The sequence below is a fragment of the Cherax quadricarinatus genome, chromosome 8 (genome assembly GCF_038502225.1).
Source record: "Cherax quadricarinatus isolate ZL_2023a chromosome 8, ASM3850222v1, whole genome shotgun sequence".
In the NCBI taxonomy this organism is placed as follows: Eukaryota; Metazoa; Arthropoda; class Malacostraca; order Decapoda; family Parastacidae; genus Cherax; species Cherax quadricarinatus.
In genome coordinates, this window is record NC_091299.1 from 43,618,581 (window position 1) to 43,625,712 (window position 7,132).

Consider the following 7,132-nt stretch of genomic DNA (forward strand, 5'->3'; position numbering starts at 1 on the left):
CAGGGTGGATAGGGGGGCAATGTGGCAGATGTTGCAGGTGTATGGTGTAGGAGGTAGGTTACTGAAAGCAGTGAAGAGTTTTTACGAGGATAGCGAGGCTCAAGTTAGAGTATGTAGGAAAGAGGGAAATTATTTCCCAGTAAAAGTAGGCCTTAGACAAGGATGTGTGATGTCACCGTGGTTAATATATTTATAGATGGGGTTGTAAGAGAAGTAAATGCGAGGGTCTTGACAAGAGGCGTGGAGTTAAAAGATAGAGAATCACACAAAGTGGGAGTTGTCACAGTTGCTCTTTGCTGATGACACTGTGCTCTTGGGAGATTCTGAAGAGAAGTTGCAGAGATTGGTTGATGAATTTGGTAGGGTGTGCAAAAGAAGAAAATTGAAAGTGAATACAGGAAAGAGTAAGGTTATGAGGATAACAAAAAGATTAGGTGATGAAAGATTGGATATCAGATTGGAGGGAGAGAGTATGGAGTAGGTGAATGTATTCAGATATTTAAGAGTGGACGTGTCAGCAGATGGGTCTATGAAAGATGAGGTGAATCATAAAATTGATGAGGGGAAAAGGGTGAGTGGTGCACTTAGGAGTCTGTGGAGACAAAGAACTTTGTCCTTGGAGGCAAAGAGGGGAATGTATGAGAGTATAGTTTTACCAACGCTCTTATATGGGTGTGAAGCATGGGTGATGAATGTTGCAGCGAGGAGAAGGCTGGAGGCAGTGGAGATGTCATGTCTGAGAGCAATATGTGGTGTGAATATAATGCAGAGAATTCATAGTTTGGAAGTTAGGAGGAGGTGCGGGATTACCAAAACTGTTGTCCAGAGGGCTGAGGAAGGGTTGTTGAGGTGGTTCGGACATGTGGAGAGAATGGAGCGAAACAGAATAACTTCAAGAGTGTATCAGTCTGTAGTGGAAGGAAGGCGGGGTAGGGGTCGGCCTAGTAAAGGTTGGAGGGAGGGGGTAAAGGAGGTTTTGTGTGCGAGGGGCTTGGACTTCCAGCAGGCATGCGTGAGCGTGTTTGATAGGAGTGAATGGAGACAAATGGTTTTTAATACTTGACGTGCTGTTGGAGTGTGAGCAAAGTAACATTTATGAAGGGGTTCAGCGAAACCGGCAGGCCAGACTTGAGTCCTGGAGATGGGAAGTACAGTGCCTGCACTCTGAAGGAGGGGTGTTAATGTTGCAGTTTAAAAACTGTAGTGTAAAGCATCCTTCTGGCAAGACAGTGATGGAGTGAATGATGGTGAGAGTTTTTCTTTTTCGGGCCACCCTGCCTTGGTGGGAATCGGCCAGTGTGATAAAAAAAAAAAAAAAATATATATATATAGTATTTAAATAAGTAATGAAATAGACAAACATTTAAATAAACATTTAAAATCACATTTACTTTGTACCTTTATTGAGGACTCTTGTTGGCATCTGGAAGATAGGGAGGAGAGAGGGAGGACTTATTGTTGCCTCCACCGCTGCCTCAACCACTGGTTATGTGTCAACTTTTGCAACATCAGCTTCCTTGATTTCTTTTCTCTTTGCCAGGATAGAAGTGATTGTTGATTTGTTTTTGCCATACATCCTGTCAAGCTCGCCCACACACATGCCACTTTCATATTTTTCTACAATTGCTTTCTTCACTTCTATGGTGTTTCTCACCTTCTTTACCAAAAGGGTGCCACTATGAAGTTTCTTTGGGCTCACAGTGGCTTACTTCAGTCACAATCAATAAACAAGCGCTAAACACTCAGGGATAAACAAAGCTAGACTGGCTCATGATGCTTGTGTGGGCAGGCAGACATGTCTGGTATGCTGGCTGAAACATGGGGCACAGGCCAAAACTCGGGACAAAATTTAGCCGAAAAAAGCGGTCGAAATTCGAAGCTGCCGATACTCAGGGCGGCTTAAACTCGGGGTTCCACTGTATATTAGAACTGATTTCATCTATTCTGTTTATTACAATATACAGTAGGGCCCCGCTTTTTGGCGTTTCACCTTATGGCCATCTCAAATTATGACCAATACTTTCTATACAGCAAGCGGTCTTTCAAATACAGCGCACACGACCGGTTTGTTTACATTCTCCATGAGCACCTCTATTATGTACTAATAATCACTCTTGGGCACATTAAATGTCTAATTTTATGTCAATACAGTGGACCCTCGACCAACAGCTTTAATCCATTCCAGAGAGCTACCCTTTAGTCGAATTAGCCGTTAGTCAAATTAATTTTCCCCATAAGAAATAATGGAAATCCAATTACTGTAATCCATTCCAGGCAGCCAAAAGTATTAAAAAAAAAAAATATTTTTTTTACCTGAAATACACATTTCCCTACACAGAAAACAATGAGACATACCCAATACATACACAAATAAATACTAAAATGACACTTACCTTTATTGAAGAGTATTGCTGAGTGATGAGACACTTTCTTGAACACTCTGGGATTTTCAGTGATACACGAGTAAAGGCTTCACTTTGCAATCCCGACTAGCATTACAACAAAACATGAGAGTTAATCTGTCTTTCATAGGCTTGTGTCCTGGGAGTGCCTTTTCCTCCTGAGTAATGAGTAATGTAGGTCCTGTTTGGCATTTTCTTCCAGAACAGGCCTGTTTCGTCACAAACACTTGTTGGGGTTGGAATTTTTCAGCTTCGCCATGTCTTATCACACTGTGTATGCCACTATGATTCTTAACCCTTTGACTGTTTCAGGCCCCTCTCTGAAACTGTCATTCTATGTCGCTCAATTTTTGAAAAAAAAAAAAAATTATTTTTTCTTATGAAATGATAGAGAATCTTTTCCCGATGGTAATGACACCAAAAGTTCGAAATTTGGTCGAAAACTCGTGGAATTATGGTCCCGCGAAGTTAGCGGTCTCGGCGACATATGCGTATCGGCGATTTCGCCGACTTTGAGCCCAATTTTCAGCCAATTCCATTGTTCCAGTTGACCAAACTCATAGCTATTTCTTTAGAACTCCATTTTATCTATCAGCTGAGTACAAGAAACCTCCCATTTACTAATTTGGACTACCCAATATGGTGGTCAGAAATTGGCAATTTGGCCAATTTCACGCAAAATAAAAAAGATGCCAATTTCAAAATAGGGTCCAGAATAAACAAGGTAGACATTCGTGGCACTAAAATAACATATGCTCTGTTCATTAGTCACATCTCTAGGCCCCTCTTATATTATTGCTTTCTATTTTGATTTTTTATTCATACAAAAAAATACAAAATTTACTGTTATGCAGACGACTGCATTATTGTAAAAATGGTATAAATAATATCAGTGCACTAGTGAAAGAATATTAGACTCCCTAGTTGACGTGTATTGGACGTGTGGTGTGATTTATTTACTCTTCAACATTGGTAAAAATCGAACATTTTCGCTACTTTGAGCTTAGTTTCAAGGTCGTTTTCATCGTAAAAGTAATGAAAATCATCTCCATTTCTGTAATATGTTTTCCATTTTATCACCTAAGACCATGAAAACGCGAATACAATGATAAATACTATACGAAAATACACCTCAAAGTCGGCGTTTTATTCCAAAAAAACGATCATTGTTTTTTTTTTCTCATTACGCAATGTGTGCTGCAGGAATTTTTTTATGTGGTGCACACTGACCACACAGACCCATTCTCTCACATGTGGGCCTACCAGCTTTCTCCCACTTGATTTGAAGCCGCTAGAATTATTGAGTATATATACGTCAGAAACATTGGCTCATAAGACGTATTTATACGTCGAAAACAGTCAAAGGGTTAAATCTCTCAAACCAACGTTTGTTGGCCTTAAGTTCACCAATATGAGCACTAATTCCAGGCATTTTTTCCTGTTCACCTGGGTGTTAGCCGACTGGTGTGGGTCACATCCTGGGGGACAAGATTAAAGACCCCAATGGAAATAAGTTAGACAGTCCTTGATGATGCACTGGCTTTCTTGGGTTATCCTGGGTGGCTAACCCTCTGGGGTTAATTGTTTCTTGGTATTCTCAAGCAGCCACACCAACAACAGTCTCTCTACATCTTCAAGTAGTACAGCTGACCATGGTGCAGCAGCAGGTGATGGTAGTACAGCAGCAGCAGCTGACCATGGTACGATAGTATTTTGATAGTATTTCTCAACCTTCTTACCACAGGGTTAGCACTAGAAGCTAACCCTGGCTTATTTAGTGGTTACAAGCACTAAAAACACTGGAATAATACAAAATGTATAGCAGGTACATGTGGAATCGACCGCAACGGCTTGTAAAGATTGGCACACTGAGTCTTGGAGTGGCTGGGTGCGCTCTCGCCGCATGGACATGTTTGGGACGAAAGCCGTTAGATGAGTTATTCGCCATTGGTAGAGCCAATATTTTTATGCCAAAGAGCCCCGTTAGTCAAATTTGGCATTAGTCGATGCCGCCATTGGTCGGGGGTCCACTGTATAGACATTTTCATTAATCCATCTATGATATTTTCTTCAAAATTATATAAGAGACACGTTACATAGCATAAAACACGTTTATATGCTATGAAGGTGTGGTTGCTGGGAGGAGGGAAAACATTATGTAACATGTACTAATAATAATCACTCTTGGGCACATTGTACGTCTTATTTTACATTAATATAAAGATTTTCATTAATCCATCTATATTTTCTTCAAAATTATATAACAAACTGTTATGGGGCTATAGGACCCAACATGTATTTATAAGTAACAGTTACTCTGGAATACCTAATTACATTGAATTGATGGGGGCTCAGTTCTAAATGTCAGAAGGGCTGATCAACCTTATGACTGAGAGGCAGCTGGGTCAAGCCTTTTTCTCAATATAATAGGTTATACTATAGACACACAAACACACAATTTAAATAAGTAGTTTATAAAGTTGTATTTCTTTTTGTAAAAGTAAAATTAAGATGTGGTAGAACTGTGGTAACTGGAGAATTGTGCTTGGCAACAGTCTTTTGTTTTGGTGGGAGGAGCTTAGCTAGGCTCCTCCCTCTCCCCCTCTCTCTGTTTGTTGACATGGCAGGACCTCTGGGTCGTCCTCCTATCTTCTTTTGGGGCATTATGTGTGCTCCAGGGGTGAGTTTTTATAACTTAAGTTGTGGCCACCATACCCAGGGTGATTAAAGTGTGTCAAAACACTGGTTAGCCCAGAGTTAGTCAAGAAGAAAGAAGGACAAAAGTTGCTGAGATGCACCATGTGGGAGAACATCTATGGAGTGTGTAGATTTTTGTTTTGAAAATGTGATTGCTGTAATTCTGTACATATCTGTTGAAAATAAGAAAAAGTTTTGGAGTGAGATTAACAAGTTAAGGAAGCCTAGAGAACAAATGGATTTATCAGTTAAAAATAGGAGAGGAGAGTTATTAAATGGAGAGTTAGAGGTATTGGGAAGATGGAGGGAATATTTTGAGGAATTGTTAAATGTTGATGAAGATAGGGAAGCTGTGATTTCGTGTATAGGGCAAGGAGGAATAACATCTTGTAGGAGTGAGGAAGAGCCAGTTGTGAGTGTGGGGGAAGTTCGTGAGGCAGTAGGTAAAATGAAAGGGGGTAAGGCAGCTGGGATTGATGGGATAAAGATAGAAATGTTAAAAGCAGGTGGGGATATAGTTTTGGAGTGGTTGGTGCAATTATTTAATAAATGTATGGAAGAGGGTAAGGTACCTAGGGATTGGCAGAGAGCATGCATAGTTCCTTTGTATAAAGACAAAGGGGACAAAAGAGAGTGCAAAAATTATAGGGGGATAAGTTTGTTGAGTATACCTGGTAAAGTGTATGGTAGAGTTATTATTGAAAGAATTAAGAGTAAGACGGAGAATAGGATAGCGGATGAACAAGGAGGCTTTAGGAAAGGTAGGGGGTGTGTGGACCAGGTGTTTACAGTGAAACACATAAGTGAACAGTATTTAGATAAGGCCAAAGGGGTCTTTGTGGCATTTATGGATTTGGAAAAGGTGTATGACAGGGTGGATAGGGGGGCAATGTGGCAGATGTTGCAGGTTTATGGTGTAGGAGGTAGGTTACTGAAAGCAGTGAAGAGTTTTTACGAGGATAGCGAGGCTCAAGTTAGAGTATGTAGGAAAGAGGGAAATTATTTCCCAGTAAAAGTAGGCCTTAGACAAGGATGTGTGATGTCACCGTGGTTGTTTAATATATTTATAGATGGGGTAGTAAGAGAAGTAAATGCGAGGGGTCTTGGCAAGAGGCGTGGAGTTAAAAGATAAAGAATCACACAAAGTGGGAGTTGTCACAGTTGCTCTTTGCTGATGACACTGTGCTCTTGGGAGATTCTGAAGAGAAGTTGCAGAGATTGGTGGATGAATTTGGTAGGGTGTGCAAAAGAAGAAAATTAAAAGTGAATACAGGAAAGAGTAAGGTTATGAGGATAAAAAGATTAGGTGATGAAAGATTGGATATCAGATTGGAGGGAGAGTATAGAGGAGGTGAATGTATTCAGATATTTGGGAGTGGACGTGTCAGCGGATGCGTCTATGAAAGATGAGGTGAATCATCTCTTATATGGGTGTGAAGCATGGGTGATGAATGTTGCAGCGAGGAGAAGGCTGGAGGCAGTGGAGATGTCATGTCTGAGGGCAATGTGTGGTGTGAATATAATGCAGAGAATTCGTAGTTTGGAAGTTAGGAGGAGGTGCGGGATTACCAAAACTGTTATCCAGAGGGCTGAGGAAGGGTTGTTGAGGTGGTTCGGACATGTAGAGAGAATGGAGAGAAACAGAGTGACTTCAAGAGTGTATCAGTCTGTAGAGGAAGGAAGGCGGGGTAGGGGTCGGCCTAGGAAAGTTTGGAGGGAGGGGGTAAAGGAGGTTTTGTGTGCGAGGGGCTTGGACTTCCAGCAGGCATGTGTGAGCGTGTTTGATAGGAGTGAATGGAGACAAATGGTTTTTAATACTTGACGTGCTGTTGGAGTGTGAGCAAAGTAACATTTATGAAGGGGTTCAGTGAAACCGGGAGGCCGGACTTGAGTCCTGGAGATGGGAAGTACAGTGCCTGCACTCTGAAGGAGGGGTGTTAATGTTGCAGTTTAAAAACTGTAGTGTAAAGCACCCTTCTGGCAAGACAGTGATGGAGTGAATGATGATGAAAGTTTTTCTTTTTCGGGCCACC